Source organism: Triticum dicoccoides, chromosome 3B (genome assembly GCF_002162155.2).
Source record: "Triticum dicoccoides isolate Atlit2015 ecotype Zavitan chromosome 3B, WEW_v2.0, whole genome shotgun sequence".
Lineage (NCBI taxonomy): Eukaryota > Viridiplantae > Streptophyta > Magnoliopsida > Poales > Poaceae > Triticum > Triticum dicoccoides.
In genome coordinates this window covers 596,008,338-596,032,832 of record NC_041385.1, presented here as the reverse complement: position 1 = coordinate 596,032,832, position 24,495 = coordinate 596,008,338, and the positions used below count along the sequence as shown (strand labels likewise).

The following is a 24,495-nucleotide window of genomic DNA, read 5'->3' as shown; positions in this document are numbered from 1 at the left end:
AGGCATTCATATAGAGTCATATCTTGTTCTAGTTTTGAGTTGTAATTCTTGAGTTGTAAATCAATAAAAGTGTGATGATCTTCATTATTAGAGCATTGTCCCAGTGAGGAAAGGATGATGAAGACTGTGATCCCCCCACAAGTCGGGATTAGACTTCGGACTTTACAAAAAGAAAAAAAGAGAAAAAAAGAGAAAGGCCAAAAAGAAAAAAAGGCCAAAGAAAAAAAGAGAAAAGAAAAAAAGGGGAAAAATAAGAAGAAAAAAAATAAATGAGAGAAAAAGAGAGAAGGGACAATGCTAGTACCCTTTTTACCACACTTGTGCTTCAAAGTAGCACCATGATCTTCATGATAGAGAGTCTCATATGTTGTCCCTTTCATATACTAAGTGGGAATTTTTCATTATAGAACTTGGCTTGTATATTCCAATGATGGGCTTCCTCAAAATGCCCTAGGTCTTCGTGAGCAAGCGAGTTGGATGCACACCCACTTAGTTTCTTTTGTTGAGCTTTCATATATTTATAGATCTAGTGCATCCGTTGCATGGCAATCCCTACTCACTCACATTGATATCTATTGATGGGCATCTCCATAGCCCGTTGATACACCTAGTTGATGTGAGACTATCTTCTCCCTTTTTGTCCTCACAACCACCACCAAATACCACCATAGAGCTATGTCCATGGCTTGCGCTCATATATTGCGTAAGAGTTGAAAAAGCTGAAGCGCGTTAAAAAGTATGAACCAATTGCTCGTCTCGTCATCGGGGTTGTTCATGATGGGAGTATGTTGTGTAATGAAAATGAAGCATGGCCTAACTATATGATTTTGTAGGGATAAGCTTTCTTTGGCTATGCTATTTTGATAGGACATGATTATTTGTTAGTATGCTTCGAAGCATTATTATTATTTATGTTTCATAAGCTTTTATCTTGAATCATTTGGATCTGAAAAATCATGCCACAATAAAGAAAATTACATTGAGAATTATGCTAGGTAGCATTCCACATCAAAAATTCCGTTTTTATCATTTACCTACTCGAGGACGAGCAGGAATTAAGCTTGGGGATGCTTGATACGTCTCCAACGTATCTATAATTTTTTATTGTTCCATGCTATTATATTACCCCTTTTGGATGTTTATGGGCTTTATTTTACACATTTATATCATTTTTGGGACTAACCTACTAACCGGAGGCCCAACCCCTATTGCTGTTTTTTTTGCCTATTTCAGTATTTCGAAGAAAAGGAATATCAAACGGAGTCCAAACGGAATGAAACCTTCGGGAGCGTGATTTTTGGAACAAACCTGATCCAGAGGACTTGGAGTGCAAGCCAAGAAGCAGTCGAGGCGGCCACGAGGGTGGAGGGCGCGTCCACCCCCTGGGCGCCCCCCCTATCTCGTGGGCCCCTCGGGTGGCCACCGACGTACTTCTTCCTCCTATATATACCCACGTACCCCGAAAACATCCAGGGAGCCAACAAAAAACAATTTCCACCGCTGTAACCTTCTGTATCCGCGAGATCCCATCTTGGAGCCTTCGCTGGCGCTCCGCCGGAGGGGGAATCTGTTGGAAATATGCCCTAGAGGCAATAATAAAATGGTTATTATTATATTTCCTTATACATGATAATTGTCTATTGTTCATGCTATAATTGTATTAACTGGAAACTGTAATACATGTGTGAATACATAGACCACAACATGTCCCTAGTGAGCCTCTAGTTGACTAGCTCGTTGATCAATAGATGGTTATGGTTTCCTAACCATGGACATTGGATGTCATTGATAACGGGATCACATCATTAGGAGAATGATGTGATGGACAAGACCCGATCCTAAGCATAGTACAAGATCGTGTAGTTCGTTTGCTAAAAGCTTTTCTAATGTCAAGTATCATTTCCTTAGACCATGAGATTGTGTAACTCCCGGATACCGTAGGAGAGCTTTGGGTGTACCAAACGTCACAACGTAACTGGGTGACTATAAAGGTGCACTACAGGTATTTCCGGAAGTGTCTGTTGGGTTGGCACGAATCGAGACTAGGATTTGTCACTCCGTATGACAGAGAGGTATCTCTGGGCCCACTCGGTAATGCATCATCATAATGAGCTCAATGTGACTAAGTAGTTAGTCACGGGATCATGCATTACGGAACGAGTAAAGTGACTTGCCGGTAACAAGATTGAACGAGGTATTGGGATATCGACGATCGAATCTTGGGCAAGTAATGTACCGATTGACGAAGGGAATTGTATACGGGATTGATTGAATCCCCGACATCGTGGTTCATCCGATGAGATCATTATGGAACAGGTGGGAGCCAATATGGGTATCCAGATCCCGCTATTGGTTATTGGCCGGAGAGGTGTCTCGGTCATGTCTGCATGGTTCCCGTGTTGGAAATATGCCCTAGAGGCAATAATAAAATGGTTATTATTATATTTCTTTGTTCATGGTAATAGTCTATTATTCATGCTATAATTGTGTTATCCGGAAATCGTAATACACATGTGAATACATAGACCACAACGTGTCTCTAGTGAGCCTCTAGTTGACTAGCTCGTTGATCAATAGATAGTCATGGTTTCCTGACTATGGGCATTGGATGTCATTGATAACGGGATCACATCATTAGGAGAATGATGTGATGGACAAGACCCAATCCTAAGCATAGCTCAAAGATCGTGTAGTTCGTTTAGCTAGAGCTTTTCCAAATGTCAAGTATCATTTCCTTAGACCATGAGATTGTGCAACTCCCGGATACCGTAGGAGTGCTTTGGGTGCGCCAAATGTCACAACATAACTGGGTGACTATAAAGGTCCACTACAGGTATCTCCGAAAGTGTCTGTTGGGTTGGCACGAATTGAGACTGGGATTTGACACTCCTATGATGGAGAGGTATCTATGGGCCCACTCGGTAAATGCATCATCATAATGAGCTCAATGTGACCAAGTGTATGGTCACGGGATCATGCATTATGGTACGAGTAAAGTGACTTGCCGGTAACGAGATTAAACGAGGTATTGGGATACCAACGATCGAATCTCGGGCATGTAACGTACCGATTGACAAAGGGAATTGTATACGGGATTGCTTGAGTCCTCGACATCGTGGTTCATCCAATGAGATCATTGAGGAGCATGTGGGAGCCAACATGGGTATCCAGATCCCGCTGTTTGTTATTGACCGGAGAGGCGTCTCGGTCATGTCTGCATGTCTCCCGAACCCGTAGGGTCTACACACTTAAGGTTCGGTGACGCTAGGGTTGTAGAGATATGACTATGCAGTAAACCGAAAGTTGTTAGGAGTCCCGGATGAGATCCCGGACGTCACGAGGAGTTACGGAATGGTCCGGAGGTAAATAATTATATATAGGAAGTGAAGTTTCGGCCATCGGGAAAGTTTCGGGGTTACCGGTATTGTACCGGGACCATCGGAAGGGTCCCGGGGGTCCACTGGGTGGGGCCACCTATCCCGGAGGGCCACATGGGATGAAGTGGGAGGGGAATCAGCCCCTGGTGGGCTGGTGCGCCCCCTTGCCCCCCTGCGCCTAGGGTTGGGAAACCCTAGGGGTGGGGGCGCCTCCACTTGCCTTGGGGGGCAAGCCACCCCCTGGCCGCCGCCCACCCTTGGAGATCCCATCTCCTAGGGCCGGCGCCCCCCTAGGGGGCCTATATAAAGAGGGGGGGAGGGAGGGCAGCCACACCCATGCTCTTGGCGCCTCCCTCTCCCCTTGCTACACCTCTCCCTCTCGCAGACGCTTGGTGAAGCCCTGCCGAGATCGCTGCTGCATCCACCACCACGCCGTCGTGCTGCTGGATCTTCATCAACCTCTCCTTCCCCCTTGCTGGATCAAGAAGGAGGAGACGTCTCCCTGACCATACGTGTGTTGAACGCGGAGGTGCCGTCCGTTCAGCGCTAGGATCTCCGGTGATTTGGATCACGACGAGTACGACTCCCTCAACCCCATTCTCTTGAACGCTTCCGCTCGATCTACTAGGGTATGTAGATGCACTCCTCTCTCTCGTTGCTAGATGAACTCATAGATTGATCTTGGTGGAACCGTAGGAATTTTTTTTATTTTCTGCAACGTCCCTCAACAGTGGCATCATGAGCTAGGTCTATGTGTAGTTCTCTTTGCACGAGTAGAACACAAATTTGTTGTGGGCGTAGATGTTGTCAACTTTCTTGCCACTACTAGTCTTATTTTGCTTCAGCGGTATTGTGGGATGAAGCGGCCCGGACCGACCTTACACGTACGCTTACGTGAGACAGGTTCCACCGACTGACATGCACTAGTTGCATAAGGTGGCTAGCGGGTGTCTGTCTCTCCCACTTTAGTTGGAGCGGATTCGATTAAAAGGGTCCTTATGAAGGGTAAATAGAAGTTGACAAATCATGTTGTGGCTTTCACGTAGGTAAGAAAATGTTCTTGCTAGAACCCCATTGCAGCCACGTAAAACATGCAACAACAATTAGAGGACGTCTAACTTGTTTTTGCAGCATGTGATTGTGATGTGATATGGCCAAAAGTTGTGATGAATGATGAATGATATATATATGTGATGTATGAGATCATGTTCTTGTAATAGGAATCACGACTTGCATGTCGATGAGTATGACAACCGACAGGAGCCATAGGAGTTGTCTTAATTATTGTATGACCTGCGTGTCAATGATTTAACGCGATGTAATTACTTTACTTTATTGCTAAACTGTTAGCCATAGTAGTAGAAGTAATAGTTGGCGAGCAACCCCATGGAGACACGATGATGGAGATCATGGTGTCATGCCGGTGACGAAGATGATCATGGAGCCCCGAAGATGGAGATCAAAGGAGCCATATGATATTGGCCATATCATGTCACTACTATTTGATTGCATGTGATGTTTATCATGTTTTCCATCTTGTTTACTTAGAACGACGGTAGTAAATAAGATGATCCCTCATAATAATTTCAAGAAAGTGTTCCCCCTATCTGTGCGCCGTTGCGAAAGTTCGTTGTTTCAAAGCACCACGTGATGATCGGGTGTGATAGATTCTAACGTTCACATACAACGGGTGTAAGACAGATTTACACACGCATAAACACTTAGGTTAACTTGACGAGCCTAGCATGTACATACATGGCCTCGGAACACAAGAGACCGAAAGGTCGAACATGAGTCGTATGGAAGATACGATCAACATGGAGATGTTCACTGATGATGACTTGTCTGTCTCACGTGATGATCAGACACGGCCTAGTCTACTCGGATCATGTATCACTTAGATGACTAGAGGGATGTCTAATCTGAGTGGGAGTTCATTACATAATTTGATTAGATGAACTTAATTATCATGAACTTAGTCTAAAATCTTTACAATATGTCTTGTAGATCAAATGGCCCATGTTACCCTCAACTTCAACACGTTCCTAGAGAAAACCAAGCTGAAAGATGATGGCAGCAACTATACGGACTGGGTCCGGAACCTGAGGATCATCCTCATAGCTGCCAAGAAAGATTATGTCCTAGAAGCACCGCTAGGTGAAGCACCCATCCCAGCGAACCAAACCGTTATGAACGCTTGGCAGTCTCGTGCTGATGATTACTCCCTCGTTCAGTGCGGCATGCTTTACAGCTTAGAACCGGGGCTCCAAAAGCGTTTTGAGCAACACAGAGCATATGAGATGTTCGAAGAGCTGAAAATGGTTTTCTAAGCTCATGCCCGGGTCGAGAGATATGAAGTCTCCGACAAGTTCTTTAGCTGTAAGATGGAGGAAAATAGTTCTGTCGGTGAGCACATACTCAAGATGTCTGGGTTGCACAACCGCTTGACTCAGCTGGGAGTTAATCTCCGGATGACGCGGTTATTGACAGAATCTTCCAGTCGCTTCCACCGAGCTACAAGAGCTTTGTGATGAAATTCAATATGCAGGGGATGGAAAAGACCATTCCTGAGGTATATTCAATGCTGAAATCAGCGGAGGTAGAGATCAAGAAAGAACATCAAGTGTTGATGGTGAATAAAACCACTAAGTTCAAGAAAGGCAAGGGTAAGAAGAACTTCAAGAATGACGGCAAGGGAGTTGCGGCGCCCGGTAAGCCAGTTGTCGGGAAGAAGTCAAAGAATGGACCCAAGCCTGAGACTGAGTGCTTTTATTGCAAGGGAAGTGGTCACTGGAAGCGGAACTGCCCCAAGTACTTAGCGGACAAGAAGGCCGGCAACACTAAAGGTATATGTGATATACATGTAATTGATTTGTACCTTACCAGTACTCGTAGTAGCTCCTGGGTATTTGATACCGGTGCGGTTGCTCATATTTGTAACTCAAAGCAAGAACTGCGGAATAAACGGAGACTGGCGAAGGACGAGGTGACGATGCGCGTCGGGAATGGTTCCAAGGTCGATGTGATCGCTGTCGGCACGCTACCTCTACATTTACCTACGGGATTAGTTTTAAACCTCAATAATTGTTATTTAGTGCCAAGTTTGAGCATGAACATTGTATCTGGATCTCGTTTAATACGAGATGTCTACTCATTTAAATCCGAGAATAATGGTTGTTCTATTTATATGAGAGATATGTTTTATGGTCATGCCCCGATGGTCAATGGTTTATTCTTAATGAATCTCGAACGTGATGTTACACATATTCATAGTGTGAATACCAAAAGATGTAAAGTTGATAATGATAGTCCCACATACTTGTGGCACTGCCGCCTTGGTCACATTGGTGTAAAGCGCATGAAGAAGCTCCATGCTGATGGACTTTTAGAGTCTCTCGATTATGAATCATTTGACACATGCGAACCATGCCTCGTGGGCAAAATGACCAAGACTCCGTTCTCCGGAACAATGGAGCGAGCAACCAACTTATTAGAAATCATACATACTGATGTGTGCTGTCCAATGAGCGTTGAGGCTCGCGGAGGATATCGTTATGTTCTCACTCTCACCGACGACTTGAGTAGATATGGGTATGTCTACTTGATGAAACACAAGTCTGAGACCTTTGAAAAGTTCAAGGAATTTCAGAATGAGGTAGAGAATCAACGTGACCGAAAGATAAAGTTCCTACGATCAGATCGTGGAGGAGAATATTTAAGTCACGAATTTGGTACGCACTTAAGGAAATGTGGAATCGTTTCACAACTCACGCCGCCTGGAACACCTCAGCGTAACGGTGTTTCCAAAGGTCGTAATCGCACTCTATTGGATATGGTGCGATCTATGATGTCTCTTACCGATTTACCACTATCATTTTGGGGATACGCTCTAGAGACAGCTACATTCACTTTAAATAGGGCACCGTCTAAATCCGTTGAGACGACATCGTATGAATTATGGTTTGGGAAGAAACCTAAGCTGTCGTTTCTAAAAGTTTGGGGATGCGATGCTTATGTCAAGAAACTTCAACCTGAAAAGCTCGAACCCAAGTCGGAAAAATGCGTCTTCATAGGATACCCTAAAGAAACCATTGGGTATACCTTCTACCTCAGATCCGAAGGCAAGATCTTTGTTGCCAAGAACGGGTCCTTTCTGGAGAAAGAGTTTCTCTCGAGAGAAGTAAGTGGGAGGAAAGTAGAACTTGATGAAGTACTACCTCTTGAACCGGTGAGTAGCGCAGCTCAGGAAGATGTTCTTGTGGTGCCAGCACCAACTGAAGAGGAAGTTAATGATGATGATCAAGGTACTTCGGATCAAGTTACTACTGAACTTCGTAGGTCCACGAGGACACGTTCCACACCAAAGTGGTACGACAACCCTGTCCTGGAAATCATGTTGTTAGACAACGGTGAACCTTCGAACTATGAAGAAGCGATGGCGGGCCCAGATTCCAACAAATGGCTTGAAGCCATGCAATCCGAGATAGGATCCATGTATGAAAACGAAGTATGGACTTTGACAGACTTGCCCGATGATCGGCGAGCGATAGAAAACAAATGGATCTTTAAGAAGAAGACGGACGCGGATGGTAATGTTACCATCTATAAAGCTCGACTTGTCGCTAAGGGTTATCGGTAAGTTCAAGGGGTTGACTACGATGAGACATTCTCTCCCATAGCGAAGCTAAAGTCCATCCGAATCATGTTAGCAATTGCCGCATACTATGATTATGAGATATGGAAAATGGACGTCAAAACGGCATTCCTTAACGGTCATCTTAAGGAAGAACTGTATATGATGCAGCCGGAAGGATTTGTCGACCCTGAGAATGCTAACAAGGTATGCAAGCTCCAGCGATCCATTTATGGGCTGGTGCAAGCATCTCAGAGTTGGAACATTCGCTTCGATGAGATGATCAAAGCTTTTGGGTTTATGCAGACTTATGGAGAAGCCTGCGTATACAAGAAAGTGAGTGGGAGCGCTGTAGCATTTCTCATATTATATGTAGATGACATACTTTTGATGGGAAATGATATAGAACTCTTGGACAACATTAAGGCCTACTTGAATAAGTGTTTTTCAATGAAGGACCTTGGAGAAGCTGCTTATATATCAGGCATCAAGATCTATAGAGATAGATCACGACGCCTCATAGGTCTTTCACAAAGCACATACCTTGATAAGATATTGAAGAAGTTCAATATGGATCAGTCTAAGAAGGGGTTCTTGCCTGTGTTGCAAGGTGTGAAATTGAGCTCGGCTCAATGTCCGACCACGGCAGAAGATATAGAAGAGATGAGTGTCATCCCCTATGCCTCAGCCATAGGGTCTATTATGTATGCCATGCTGTGTACCAGGCCTGATGTAAACCTTGTCGTAAGTTTGGTAGGAAGGTACCAAAGTAATCCCGGCAAGGAACACTGGACAGCGGTCAAGAATATCCTGAAGTACCTGAAAAGGACTAAGGACATGTTTCTCATGTATGGAGGTGACGAAGAGCTCGTCGTAAAGGGTTACATCGACGCTAGCTTCGACACAAATCTGGATGACTCTAAGTCACAAACCGGATACGTGTATATTTTGAATGGTGGGGCAGTAAGCTGGTGCAGTTGCAAGCAAAGCGTCGTGGCGGGATCAACATGTGAAGCGGAGTACATGGCAGCCTTAGAGGCAGTGCATGAAGCAATCTGGGTGAAGGAGTTCATCACCGACCTAGGAGTCATACCCAATGCGTCGGGGCCGATCAAACTCTTCTGTGACAACACTTGAGCTATTGCACTTGCCAAGGAGCCCATGTTTCACAAGAAGACCATGCACATCAAGCGTCGCTTCAACTCCATTCGTGAAAATGTTCAAGATGGAGACATAGATATTTGTAAACTACACACGAACCTGAATGTAGCAGATCCGTTGACTAAACCTCTCCCTAGGGCAAAACATGATCAACACCAAAATTCCATGGGTGTTCGATTCATCACAATGTAACTAGATGACTGACTCTAGTGCAAGTGGGAGACTGTTGGAAATATGCCCAAGAGGCAATAATAAAATGGTTATTATTATATTTCTTTGTTCATGGTAATAGTCTATTATTCATGCTATAATTGTGTTATCCGGAAATCGTAATACACGTGTGAATACATAGAACACAACGTGTCCCTAGTGAGCCTCTAGTTGACTAGCTCGTTGATCAACAGATAGTCATGGTTTCCTGACTATGGGCATTGGATGTCATTGATAACGGGATCACATCATTAGGAGAATGATGTGATGGACAAGACCCAATCCTAAGCATAGCTCAAAGATCGTGTAGTTCGTTTAGATAGAGCTTTTACAAATGTCAAGTATCATTTCCTTAGACCATGAGATTGTGCAACTCCCGGATACTGTAGGAGTGCTTTGGGTGTGCCAAATGTCACAACATAACTGGGTGACTATAAAGGTCCACTACGGGTATCTCCGAAAGTGTCTGTTGGGTTGGCACGAATCGAGACTGGGATTTGTCACTTTATATGAGGGAGAGGTATCTCTGGGCCCACTCGGTAAATGCATCATCATAATGAGCTCAATGTGACCAAGTGTCTGGTCATGGGATCATGCATTACGGTACGAGTAAAGTGACTTGCCGGTAACGAGATTAAACGAGGTATTGGGATACCAACGATCGAATCTCGGGCATGTAACGTACCGATTGACAAAGGGAATTATATATGGGATTGCTTGAGTCCTCGACATCATGGTTCATCCGATGAGATCATCGAGGAGCATGTGGGAGCCAACATGGCTATCCAGATCCCGCTGTTGGTTATTGACCGGAGAGGCGTCTCCGTGATGTCTGCATGTCTCCCGAACCCGTAGGGTCTACACACTTCAGGTTCGGTGACGCTATGGTTATAGAGATATGAGTATGCAGTAAACCGAAAGTTGTTCGGAGTCCCAGATGAGATCCCGGACGTCATGAGGAGTTCCGGAATGGTCCGTAGGTAAAGAATTATATATAGGAAGTGAAGTTTCGGCTATCGGGAAAGTTTTGGGGGTTATCGGTATTGTACCGGGACCACCGGAAGGGTCCCGGGGGTCCACCGGGTGGGGCCACCTATCCCGGAGGGCCACATGGGCTGAAGTGGGAGGGGAACCAGCACCTGGTGGGCTGGTGCGCCCCCCCTTGCCCCCCCCCCCCGCGCCTAGGGTTGGGAAACCCTAGGGGCGGGGTCGCCTCCACTTGCCTTGGGGGGCAAGCCACCCCCTGGCCGCCGACCCCCCTTGGAGATCCCATCTCCTAGGGCCGGCGCCCCCCTAGGGGGCCTATATAAAGAGGGGGGAGGGAGGGCAGCCACACCCATGCTCTTGGCGCCTCCCTCTCCCCTTGATACACCTCTCCCTCTCGCAGACGCTTGGCTAAGCCCTGCCGAGATCGCTGCTACATCCACCACCACGCCGTCATGCTGCTGGATCTTCATCAACCTCTCCTTCCCCCTTGCTGGATCAAGAAGGAGGAGACGTCTCCCTGACCGTACGTGTGTTGAACGCGGAGGTGCCGTCCGTTCGGCGCTAGGATATCCGGTGATTTGGATCACGACGAGTACGACTCCCTCAACCCCGTTCTCTTGAACGCTTACGCTCGATCTACAAGGGTATGTAGATGCACTCCTCTCTCTCGTTGCCAGATGAACTCATAGATTGATCTTGGTGAAACCGTAGGAATTATTTTATTTTCTACAACGTTCCCCAACATCCCGAACCCGTAGGGTCTACACACTTAAGGTTCGGTGACGCTAGAGTTGTTATGGGAAATAATATGTGGTTACCGAAGGTTGTTCGGAGTCCCGGATGAGATCCGGACGTGACGAGGAGCTCCGGAATGGTCCGGAGGTGAAGATCGGTATATTGGACGAAGGGTATTGGAGTCCGGAATTGTCCCGGGGGTACCAGGTGATGACCAGCGTGTCCGAAAGGGGTTTCGGAGGCCCCGACAAGCGTTGGGGGCCTTATGGGCCAAGGGGAGAGGGCACATCAGCCCACTAAGGGGCTGAGCGCCCCTACCACCGCATCACACGTAACCAGGAGAGGTGGGGGCGCCACCCCTATAGGGCAGCCGCCCCTCCCGGCTTGGGGGGCAAGTTTCCTAGGGGGTGGGGGCGCCCAAACCCATCTAGGGTTTCCCCTGTGGCCGCCGCCCCTCCCCTAGGGAACCCTAGGGCACCTCCCCCTCCTCCCTTCCCCCTATATATAGTGAGGGAGAGAGAGGGCAGCCGCACCCTTCCCCTAGCACAGCCCTCTCCCTCCTCCAACACCTCCGTAGTAGTAGTAGTGCTTGGTGAAGCCCTGCCGGAGAACCACGAGCTCCATCACCACCATGCCATCGTGCTGTCGGAGTTCTCCCTCAACTTCTCCTCTCCCCTTGCTGGATCGAGAAGGAGGAGATGTCCCCGGGCTGTACGTGTGTTGAACGCGGAGGCACCGTTGTTCGGTGCTTAGATCGGATTTCGCCGCGATCTGAATCGCTTCGTGAACGACTCCACCGACCGCGTTCTTGTAACTCTTCCACTTAGCGATCTTCAAGGGTATGAAGATGCACTCCCTCTCTCTCTCGTTGCTAGTCTCTCCATAGATTGATCTTGGTGATGCATAGAAAATTTTGAATTTCTGCTATGTTCCCCAACAGTGGTATCAGAGCTAGGTCTATGAGTAGTTTCTATGCACGAGTAGAACACAAGTTGTTATGGGCGTTGATTTTGTTCAATATGCTTAACATTACTAGTCCTATCTTGTTTCGACGGTATTGTGGGATGAAGCGGCCCGGACCGACCTTACACGTACACTTATGTGATACAGGTTCCACCGACTGACATGCACTTGTTGCATAAGGTGGCTAGCGGGTGCCAGTCTCTCCCACTTTAGTCGGATTGGATTTGATGAAAAGGGTCCTTATGAAGGGTAAATAGCAATTGGCATATCACGTTGTGGTTTTGGCGTAGGTAAGAAACGTTCTTGCTAGAAACCTATAGCAACCACGTAAAAAACTTGCAACAACAGTTAGAGGACGTCTAACTTGTTTTTGCAGCATATGCCGTGTGATGTGATATGGCCAAGAAGGACGTGATAAATGAAATATATGTGATGTATGAGATTGATCATATTCTTGTAATATTAATCACGACTTGCATGTCGATGAGTATGACAACCGGCAGGAGCCATAGGAGTTGTCTTTATTTATTGTATGACCTGCGTGTCACTGAATAACGCCATGTAATTACTTTACTTCATTGCTAAACCGTTAGCCATAGTAGTAGAAGTAATAGTTGGCGAGACAACTTCATGGAGACACGATGATGGAGATCATGATGATGGAGATCATGATGATGGAGATCATGGTGTCATGCCGGTGATGATGATGATCATGGAGCCCCGAAGATGGAGATCAAAAGGAGCAAAATGATATTGGCCATATCATGTCACTATTTGATTGCATGTGATGTTTATCATGTTTATGCATCTTATTTGCTTAGAATGACCGTAGTAAATAAGATGATCCCTCATAATAATTTCAAGAAAGTGTTCCCCCTAACTGTGCACCGTTGCGAAAGATCGTTGCTTCGAAGCACCATGTGATGATCGGGTGTGATAGATTCTAACGTTCACATACAACGGGTGTAAGCCAGATTTACACACGCGAAACACTTAGGTTGACTTGACGAGCCTAGCATGTACAGACATGGCCTCGGAACACAAGAGACTGAAAGGTCGAACATGAGTCATATAGTAGATACGATCAACATGAAGATGTTCACCGATGATGACTAGTCCGTCTCACGTGATGATCGGACACGGCCTAGTTGACTCGGATCATGTATCACTTAGATGACTAGAGGGATGTCTATCTGAGTGGGAGTTCATCAAATAACGATTAGATGAACTTAATTATCATGAAGATAGTCAAAAGGTCTTTGCAAATTATGTCGTAAGCTCACGCTTTAGTTCTATTGTTTAGATATGTTCCTAGAGAAAATATAGTTGAAAGTTGATAGTAGCAATTATGCGGACTGGGTCCGTAAACTGAGGATTGTCCTCATTGCTGCGCAGAAGGCTTATGTCCTTAATGCACCGCTCGGTGTGCTGAACCTCGAACGTCGTCTGTGGATGTTGCGAACATCTGACATACATGTTTTGATGACTACATGATAGTTCAATAATGTTAAACGGTTTAGAATTGTGTCGCCGAAGATGTTTTGAAACGTCACGGAACATATGAGATGTTCCAAGGGCTGAAATTGGGATTTCAGGCTAGTGCCCGCGTCAAGAGGTATGAGACCTCTGATAAGTTTCTTAACCTGCAAACTAAGGGAGAAAAGCTCAATCATTGAGCATGTGCTCAGATTGTCTGAGTACCGCAATCACTTGAATTGAGTGGGAGTTAATCTTCCATATGACATAGTGATAGTTCTCCAAAGTCACTGCCACCAAGCTACTAGAGCTTCGTGATGGACTATAACATATCAGGGATAGATATGATGATCCTTGAGCTAAGCGATGTTTGACACCGCGAAAGTAGAAATCAAGAAGGAGCATCAATTGTTGATGGTTAGTAAAACCACTAGTTTCAAGAAGGGCAAATGGCAAGTAGGGATACTTCATGAAACGACAAATCAGTTGCTGCTCTAGTGAAGAAACCCAAGGTTGAACCCAAACCCAAGACTAAGTGCTTCTGTAATGAGGGAACGGTCACTGAAGCAGAACTACCCTAGATACTTGGTAGATGAGAAGGCTGGCAAGGTTGACAGAAGTGTGTATTGGAGATACATTATATTAAATGTGTACTTTACTAGTACTCCTAGTAGCACCAGGGTATTAAGATACCGGTTCGGTTGCTAAGTGTTAGTAACTCGAAATAAAAGAGCTACAGAATAAACGAAGACTAGCTAAAGGTGAGATAACGATGTGTGTTGGAAGTGTTTCCAAGGTTGATGTGATCAAACATCGCACGCTCCCTCTACCATCGGGATCGGTGTTAAACCTAAATAATTGTTATTTGGTGTTTGTGTTGAGCATAGACATGATTGGATTATGTCTATCACAATACGGTTATTCATTTAAGGAGAATAATGGTTACTCTGTTTATTTGAATAATACCTTCAATGGTCTTGCACCTAAAATGAATGGTTTACTGAATCTTGATCGTAGTGATACACATGTTCATGCCAAAAGATATAAGATAGTAATGATAGTACCACCTACTTGTGGCACTGCCATGTAAGTCATATTGGTGTAAAACGCATGAAGAAGCTCCATGTTGATGGATCTTTGGACTCACTCGTTTTCTGAAAAGTTTGAGACATGCGAACCATGTATATTGGTATGTATGCATGAAGAAACTCCATGCAGATGGATCATTTGGACTCACTTGATTTTGAATCACTTGAGACATGCAAATCATACCACATGGGCAAGATGACTGAAAAGCCTCGTTTTCAGTAAGATGGAACAAGAAAGCAACTTGTTGGAAGTAATACATTTTGATGTGTGTAGTCCAATGAGTGCTGAGGCATGTAGTGGATATCGTTATGTTCTTACTTCACAGATGATTTGAGTAGATGTTGAGTATATTTACTTGATGAAAAACAAGTCTGAATTATTGAAAGGTTCAAGTAATTTCAGAGTGAAGTTGAAGATCTTCGTGACAAGAGGATAAAATGTCTATGATATGATCATAGAGATGAATATCTGAGTTGCGAGTTTGGTACACAATTAAGACATTGTGGAAATTGTTTCACAACTAACACCGCCTGGAACACCATAGTGTGATGGTGTGTCCGAACATCATAGATGCACCCTATTGGATATGGGGCATACCATGATGTCTCTTATCCAATTACCACTATCATTTATGGGTTAGGCATTAGAGACAACCGCATTCACTTTAAATAGGGCACCATGTAATTCCGTTGAGATGACACCGTATGAGCTATGGTTTAGAGAAACCTAAGCTGTCGTTTCTTGAAATTTGGGGCTGCAACGCTTATGTGAAAAAGTTTCATCCTGATAAGCTCGAACCCAAAGCAGATAAATACATCTTCATAGGACACCCAAAACAGTTGGGTATACCTCCTATTTCAGATCCGGAAGCAAAAGTGATTGTTTCTAGAAACGGGTCCTTTCTCGAGAAAAAGTTTCTCTTGAAAGAATTGAGTGGGAGGATGGTGGAGACTTGATGAGGTTATTGAACCGTCACTTCAACTAATGTGTAGCAGGGCACAGGAAGTTGTTCCTGTGGCGCCTACGCCAATTGAAGTCGAAGCTCATGATAGTGATCATGAAACTTCGGATCAAGTCAATACCAAACCTCGTAGGTCGACAAGGATGCGTACGACTTCAGAGTGGTACGTAATCATGTCTTGGAGGTCATGTTGCTTGACAACAATGAACCTACGAGCTGTGGAGAAGCGATGGTGGGCCTGGATTCTGACAAATGGCTAGAGGGCATAAAATCCGAGAGAGGATCCATGTCTAGAAACCAAAGTGTAGACTTTGGAAGAACTACTTGATGGTCGTAAGGCTATTGGGTACAAATGGATTTTAGAAGGAAGACGGACAATGATGGTAAGTGTCACCATTAAGAAAGCTCGACTTGTCGCTAAGATGTTTTTCAACAAGTTCAAAGAGTTGACTATGATGAGACTTTCTCACTCGTAGCGATGCTAAGAGTCTGTTGAATTAGATTAGCAGTTACTGCATTATTTATGAAATCTTGCAGATAGGATGTCAAAACATTGTTTCCTCAACAATTTTCTTGAGGAAAGGTTGTATGTGATACAACCAGAAGGTTTTGTCAATCCTAAAAGATGCTAACAAGTATGCAAAGCTCCAGCAATCCTTCTAAGGACTGGAGTAAGCATCTCAGAGTTGGAATATACGCTTTGATGAGATGATCAAATATTTTGGATTTATACAAAGTTTATGAGAAACTTGTATTTCCAAAGAAGTGAGTGGGAGCACTATAGAATTTCCGATGAGTATGTGTTGAAGACATATTGTTGATTAGAAATGATGTAGAATTTCTAGAAAGCATATAGGGTTATTTGAAATGTGTTTTTCAATGGAAAACCTGGATTAAGCTACTTGAACATTGAGCGTCAAGATCTATAAGGATAGATCAAAAACGCTTAATAATACTTTCAAATGAATACATACCATGACAAGATTTTGAAGGAGTTCAAAATAGATCGGCAAAGAACAAGTTCTCAGCTGTGTTATAAGGTATGAGTATTGAGTAATACTCAAGACCTATACACGGCAGAAAAGAGAGAAAGGACGAAGGTCGTCCCCTATGCTTTAGACGTAGGCTCTACAGTATGCTATGTTGTGTACCGCACCTGAAGTGTGCCTTGCCATGAGTTAGTCAAGAGGTACAAGAGTGATCCAGGAATGGATCACAGGACAGCGGTCAAAGTTATCCTTAGTAACTAGTGGACTAAGGAATTTTCTCGATTATGGAGGTGGTAAAAGAGTTTGCGGTAAGGGTTACGCCGATGAAAACTTTGACACTAATCCGGATGACTCTGAGTAGTAAACCTGATTCGTATAGTAGAACAATTATTTGGAATAGCTCCAAATAGCGCATGGTAGCTGCATCTACAAGATGACATAGAGATTTGCAAAGCACACACGGATCTGAAAGGTTCAGATCCATTGACTAATAACCTCTCTCACAAGCGAGATATGATCAAACCCCATGGGTGTTGATTCATTACAATCAGATAGTGATGTGAACTAGATTATTGACTCTAGTGCAAGTGGGAGACTGTTGGAAATATGCCCTAGAGGCAATAATAAAATGGTTATTATTATATTTCCTTGTTCATGATAATTGTCTATTGTTCATGCTATAATTTTATTAACTGGAAACCGTAATACATGTGTGAATACATAGACCACAACATGTCCCTAGTGAGCCTCTAGTTGACTAGCTCGTTGATCAATAGATGGTTATGGTTTCCTAACCATGGACATTGGATGTCATTGATAACGGGATCACATCATTAGGAGAATGATGTGATGGACAAGACCCAATCCTAAGCATAGCACAAGATCGTGTAGTTCGTTTGCTAAAAGCTTTTCTAAGGTCAAGTATCATTTCCTTAGACCATGAGATTGTGTAACTCCCGGATACCGTAGGAGTGCTTTGGGTGTACCAAACGTCACAATGTAACTGGGTGACTATAAAGGTGCACTACAGGTATTTATGGAAGTGTCTGTTGGGTTGGCACGAATCGAGACTGGGATTTGTCACTCCATATGACGGAGAGGTATCTCTGGGCCCACTCAATAATGCATCATCATAATGAGCTCAATGTGACTAAGTAGTTAGTCACAGGATCATGCATTACGGAACGAGTAAAGTGACTTGCCGGTAACGAGATTGAAAGAGGTATTGGGATACCGACGATCGAATCTCGGGCAAGTAACATACCGATTGACAAAGGGAATTGTATACGGGATTGATTGAATCCCCGACATCGTGGTTCATCCGATGAGATCATCGTGGAACATGTGGTAGCCAATATGGATATCCAGATCCTGCTATTGGTTATTGGCCGGAGAGGTGTCTCGGTCATGTCTGCATGGTTCCCGAACCCGTAGGGTCTACACACTTAAGGTTCGGTGACGCTAGAGTTGTTATGGAAATAGTATGTGGTTACCGAAGGTTGTTCGGAGTCTCGGATGACATCCCGGACGTGACGAGGAGCTATGGAATGGTCCGGAGGTGAAGATCGGTATATTGGACGAAGGGTGTTGGAGTCTGGAATTGTTCCGGGGGTACCAGGTGATGACCAGCATGTCCGAAAGGGGTTTCAGAGGCCCCGGCAAGCGTTGGGGGGCCTTATGGGCCAAGGGGAGAGGGCACATCAGCCCACTAAGGGGCTGAGCGCCCCTTCCACCCCATCACACATAACCAGGAGAGGTGGGGGCGCCACCCCTAGGGCAGCCGCCCCTCCCGGCTTGGGGGGCAAGTTTCCTAGGGGGTGGGGGCGCCCAAACCCATCTAGGGTTTCTCCTGTGGCCGCCGCCCCTCCCCTAGGGAACCCTAGGGCGCCTCCCCCTCCTTCCTTGCCCTGATATATAGTGAGGGAGAGAGAGGGCAGCCGCACCCTTCCCCTGGCGCAACCCTCTCCCTCCTCCAACACCTCCTCCTCCTCCGTAGTGCTTCGCGAAGCCCTGCCGGAGAACCACGAGCTCCATCACCACCGTGCCGTCGTGTTGTCGGAGTTCTCCCTCAACTTCTCCTCTCCCCTTGCTGGATCAAGAAGGAGGAGACGTCCCCGGGCTGTACGTGTGTTGAACGCGGAGGCACCGTTGTTCGGTGCTTAGATCAGATTTGGCCGTGATCTGAATCACTTCGTGAATGACTCCACCGACCGCGTTCTTGTAATGCTTCCGCTTAGCGATCTTCAAGGGTATGAAGATGCACTCCCTCTCTCTCTCGTTGCTAGTCTCTCCATAGATTGATCTTGGTGATGCGTAGAAAATTTTGAATTTCTGCTACGTTCCCCAACAGAATCGACCATGGAGGGCTTCTACATCAACACCATAGCCCCTCCGATGAGTTGTGAGTAGTTTACCACAGACCTTCGGGTCCATAGTTATTAGCTAGATGGCTTCTTCTCTCTTTTTGGATCTCAATACCATGTTCTCCCCCTCTCTTGTGGAGATCTATTCGATGTAACTCTTTTTGCAGTGTGTTTGTCGAGATCCGATGAATTGTGGGTTTATGATCAAGTTTATCTATGAGAAATATTTCAATCTCCTCTGAATTCTTTTATGTAAGATTGAGTTATCTTTTCAAGTCTCTTCGAATTATCAGCTTGGTTTGGCCTACTAGATTGATCTTTCTTGCAATGGGAGAAGTGCTTAGCTTTGGGTTCAATCTTGCGGTGTCCTTACCCAGTAACAATAGGGGTTGCAAGGCACGTATTGTATTGTTGCCATCGAGGATAAAAAGATGGGGTTTATATCATATTGCATGAGTTTATTCCTCTACATCATGTCATCTTTCTTAATGCGTTACTCTGTTCTTATGAACTTAATACTCTAGATGTATGCTGGATAGCGGTCGATGTGTGGAGTAATAGTAGTAGATGCAAGCAGGAGTCAGTCTACTTGTCACGGACGTGATGCCTATATACATGATCATGCCTATATAATCTCATAATTATTCGCTTTTCTATCAATTGCTCAACAGTAATTTGTTCACCCACCATAATACTTATGCTATCTTGAGAGAAGCCACTAGTGAAACCTATGGCCCCCGGGTCTATCTTTTATCATATAAGCTTTCAATCTACTTTTATTTGCATCTTTACTTTTCCAATCTATATTATAAAATACCAAAAATATATTTATCTTATCATACTATCTCTATTAGATCTCACTTTCGCAAGTGGCCGTGAAGGGATTGACAACCCCTTTATTGCGTTGGTTGCGAGTTCTTTGTTTGTTTGTGTAGGTGCGTGGGAATTTTGAGGAGCCTCCTACTGGATTGATACCTTGGTTCTCCAAAACCGAGGGAAATACTTACACTACTATTGCTGCATCACCCTTTCCTCTTTAAGGAAACCAACACAAGCTCAAGACGTAGCAGCTGTCAGCTCCTCGTGCTGTGGGCTAGTGGTTCTGAAGGATTATTTGATCAGCCTCAGGTGAACCATGGCATATCTATGCATTAGATCCGGAAAGAACGACAAAAAAACTGCCTCCAATTGCTGCTCGAATTCCCAATGCATCATATTCCCGTATACATTCATCTAGCTACCAATCCACTCAAAAATCATGCTCCTCTTTACACGCTCCTCGCTCGATTGTCCCTTTTGTCCAACGTTTTCTTCTTATACTACACTAGAAGGTCTTGTGATATGGTACCAAGAAGTTGGTTTATATCCACAGGCTCAGGGATGCTGAGTAAATCATCCTTTGGTACTTTACCCACTGATAATTGAATGTTTGGGAGTACTCTAGTACACCACTACACCTTATCATACACCCATCAAAGCTGGGAAGGATATGTCCAGAATTTTATTCATGTTCTAATCTTAACACTTGTCCTTGTGTGCCCATGATTTCCCTTCAATACCATAGTTTAAAGCTGCCAACCATGGAAGTGAGGTTTGTCTAATGAATATCGTGGGTAACCATGTTGTAGTAGAGCAGTATATTAATTTTGGCTGTTGTTTGGATATATCCATATCATGTGCCCGTGCGTTGTCATTGTATATTGATGTTGTCCTGACCCCTGGCCACAACCATCGCTGTTAAAGGCTTTCCCTAATCATGCAATTCCGTTTTTAAACAGTTTTCTATGTTCAATAAGATACTACTAATGTTTTATTGGTTACCAACTCTAGATTGAGGTACTGATATTTTCCATTAGTCGGAACTGCCCGGAAGTATAATGTATATTGATGCTGGAATAACGATTCTTGTCGTAATTCTTTTGCTGCCATGTACTACCTCTGGCTTAGATTATTAGTCCCTTTCTTATTTTGTATCAAATTTTGATCATAGATTTAACTAACAAAATGTTAATACATGTCACAAAAGATTGTATCATCGATTTCGTATTATATTATTTTTGCTATGTATAACTTATATTTTATATTTTATTAGTTAAAGGCATAGTCAAAATATGTCCTAAATACAAGAGGGAGTAATAAACTAGGACGGAGGTAGTATTGATCTGCTTTGTGAATATACTCGAGTTAATTTTTCCCACCACCTGATAGTGACATCAATATAAATTACTTGTAGTATTTATGACAAAACGGTAGGTAGTACTTAAAGCTGCGACCGAATTATTTGTAATTATAATTGTCTCTCAAAAAAATATTTCTTATGATCAATCACTCAACATTAATTGAGTTTCGTCTAATTGCAGGTTCCCAAAAAATTATTGTAGATGCCATAAAATATGTATGTCGACTTTACTATACATGTCCCTCTGAGTCTGCCTATTCCTTTGGAGTTTGTCTAGCTCGATGCTTCAGAAATCTTTGAAGACAACGATGTACATCAAGCAGATAGTTTCAATGTAAATCACTCATCTGATCTTCAAATTCGGAACCAAATGTCAAACGGTGATATGAAAACCACCATAACAAAACAATCAGAAAAAGAACCAAGAGCTCTTCTTCGCTTACTGAAGTCGGTACTTGAAATGATTGAGACCGACCTTGAACACAAAGGTACTGCCCTTACAGTTGGTTATCAAGTTTTTAGTTTTCTACCATCTCAGCTACCTAATTTCTTTGATTTATATCATGATTGGCTTCACATCACAATCCTAAGCTAGATGACTTGTTATATTCTATTCCAATCAGACTTGGTGCTAGTATTTTCGTTACAGGGATCTTGTAGACTTTTGTTTGTACATATATACTCGTCTTACTAGTTTAATTATATGTATAGGTGGATCATATGCATGCCTGCTAGCCGAGTCATTGACTATGAAGAACTTGTGCTCCCTAGTTCTATGGATTTTCACAAGCATAAAAGAGTTAAAGGATTCCCACCGTATTGGACTTGTCCACGAGATAGGAGTACTCTCTTCGGACGAATGTTGTCCCTCATTTCTGTCTCGCAAAACTTATGTAGAAGTTCTTGAGTTTGCCCGTTATAGGTGAAATATGCATTGCAGATGCATCACTATCGCTGATTGAGATGGCCGGCAATAACAACATGAAGGAGAAACCGAGGAAGCTTCCTTTGTTGTCGCTGCGAAGGTCACCCAAAGATTTTACCCTTCTTGAATCCAGAATCTTGTCCAATGGACAAGAATCGACTGAAAGCGCAATACAGAAGCTGGAAGCATTCAAGTTGCAGTTGAGAAAACTAGATAATGCGAGTTAGCTGAAAATGGAACTGAGGGGACGCTCAACACAAGCATGCCATAGAAACGTAATAGGTGGCATGTAGCGAAGTCCTGTACCCCCTGTCCGCAAGGAATAATACCTTGTTCGTATATTTCAACTTCTGTTCTTCCAGTCCTTGATGTCATTGATGATGAAGTGAAGCATGACACATTGGGACAAGAAAATTTTGAGCCTGGTGGTAAGATTGAAAATTTCAACTGTTATTCTCACCCCGAGCAGCAGGTGCATGGTGAAGGCATCCTAGAAATATCAAGATCGCCACTTGAACATGGGATTTCTGATATGTCAGAACTTACCTCTGGTCTCTACATTACTGGTTGGTGGCGTGTGGAAAAAGGTGACCGAAGAAGAGTTTCGCTCCATAAAGTTAAGCATGAAATTTTTGTTGTGATATTGGCTAGTTATTCTCCCACCTCAGCAGTAGAACGTTTTCCTTCAGTAACCGATTAAATGGTACTATAGGTTTTTCTTGGGGTATGAGAAAAACCCTCTTTAATTAGTTTTGCTGAGTTCATTCACAATTTGGGACAATAGAGGGTATTCTTGTTATCACTGGGAGAATCTTTTTGCCATAAACATTAGTTAAAAAGCTCATCCAAGTCTAACACGGGGCCTTGCGCCTGACGAGACTCATGGACTTGTTGTGTACAACTAGTCATGTTAGTTTCCTGCAAGAGACCAAAAGTATCCAGAGTCTTTGCTAAAAATAGTTCTCAGCTTACGAGTTTCTGTTTAGGACCATCAGCTTCCGGCTACTTAACAACTGAGAGCCGAGAGATTCTTTGACCGGCCTCCCATGAACTAGGGCATACTCCTTCATATGACCCAGAAATAGCTGCAGGGCAAATGGGTGCGACTTCTGCTCGAATTCCCGATGCATCCCATTCCCATGTACATCGGGATAGCTATTAAGACACTAAAAAATGACGCTCCACTGTACACGCTCCTCCTTGCTCGATTGTCTCCTTTGTCCCACGTCTTTGTTTCTACTACTTCACTCGAAGGTTCTGTAATACAGTATGACCAAGTCGGTTTATATACACACGGTCTGTATGCTGAGTAACTCATCCTTCCGTAGCTCACCCACTAATAATTCAATGTTTGGGAGTATTCTAGTATGCCTTATCATACACCCATTGTTGAAGGCTGGGAAGGGCACGTCTAGATTTTTTTTACACGCTCTAGTCTTCACACTCGTCCTTGCTTCCTATGATCTCCATTCAATACCATAGTTTAAAGCTGCCAACCATGGAAGTGAGGTTTGTCTAATGAATATCATGAGTAACCACGTCGTAGCAGATCAGTATATTAATTTTGGCTGTTGTTTGGATATATCCATATCATGTGCCATTGCACTGCCATTGTTTGAAATTCACCATGCCAACGTGACATGCACAAAACTTTGCAATTGATGAAAAGGTGTGGCGCTATGAGATACATTTCAAAATTGGTTGGCCGCAAAAAATAGGAAGTGTGCTTCATACCATAGGCGGAAAACCATCTCTTGATTGGTATGGGTGATGACATGAAGATACGACGCGAAAGTCGCTGCCATGCTAATATTTTGTACTCCTATACATCAGATAGAATGGTTATCTTTTAAAGATTGTATTCACTTCAGGTCATTGCGCTTGCCATGTCTAGCAAAAATTCTCCATGACTGCACTAATATCCAAAAAACTCTTCATATTTTCTTATCATGCATTCCCACACAAAACATGGGGAATGAACTCAAACCACCATCACGGTAGCTATGCAGCCAACATGTTCCCGGTTTTTCACGCATACACAATGAAAAGACATGTGTATCACTGAGCTTCACTCTATGCTCAAAATTCAGATGCACCCCATTCCTATGTACATTAAGCCATCCATGAAGGTGCACTACGGGTTCAATAGCATAGCTCAATGCTTCCAACCATGGAAGTGAGCTTTGTTTAATTAATTAACATCTTGGGTAACTACATGTAGTAGAGCAGTACATTATAACCCGAAAAAAAGAGCAGTACATTATTAGTTTTGGTTGTTGTTTGGATATATCCATATTATGTGCTCATTGCACTGTCATTGCTTGTTTGCAATTTATTATGTCAACGTGACATAGGTGAAACTTTGTAATCAACGATCAAAACTCTGGCACTATGAACATTCAAAATTACGTGGCCGTTAAAATAGCAAGTAAGCTTCACACTGTAAC

At 43.9% G+C, this 24,495-nt stretch overlaps 1 pseudogene; it reads left to right on the top strand.

Annotated features, from left to right (window-relative positions):
* Positions 1–24,495, top strand: part of LOC119279696 — a 31,388-nt pseudogene that overhangs the window by 5,860 nt on the left and 1,033 nt on the right.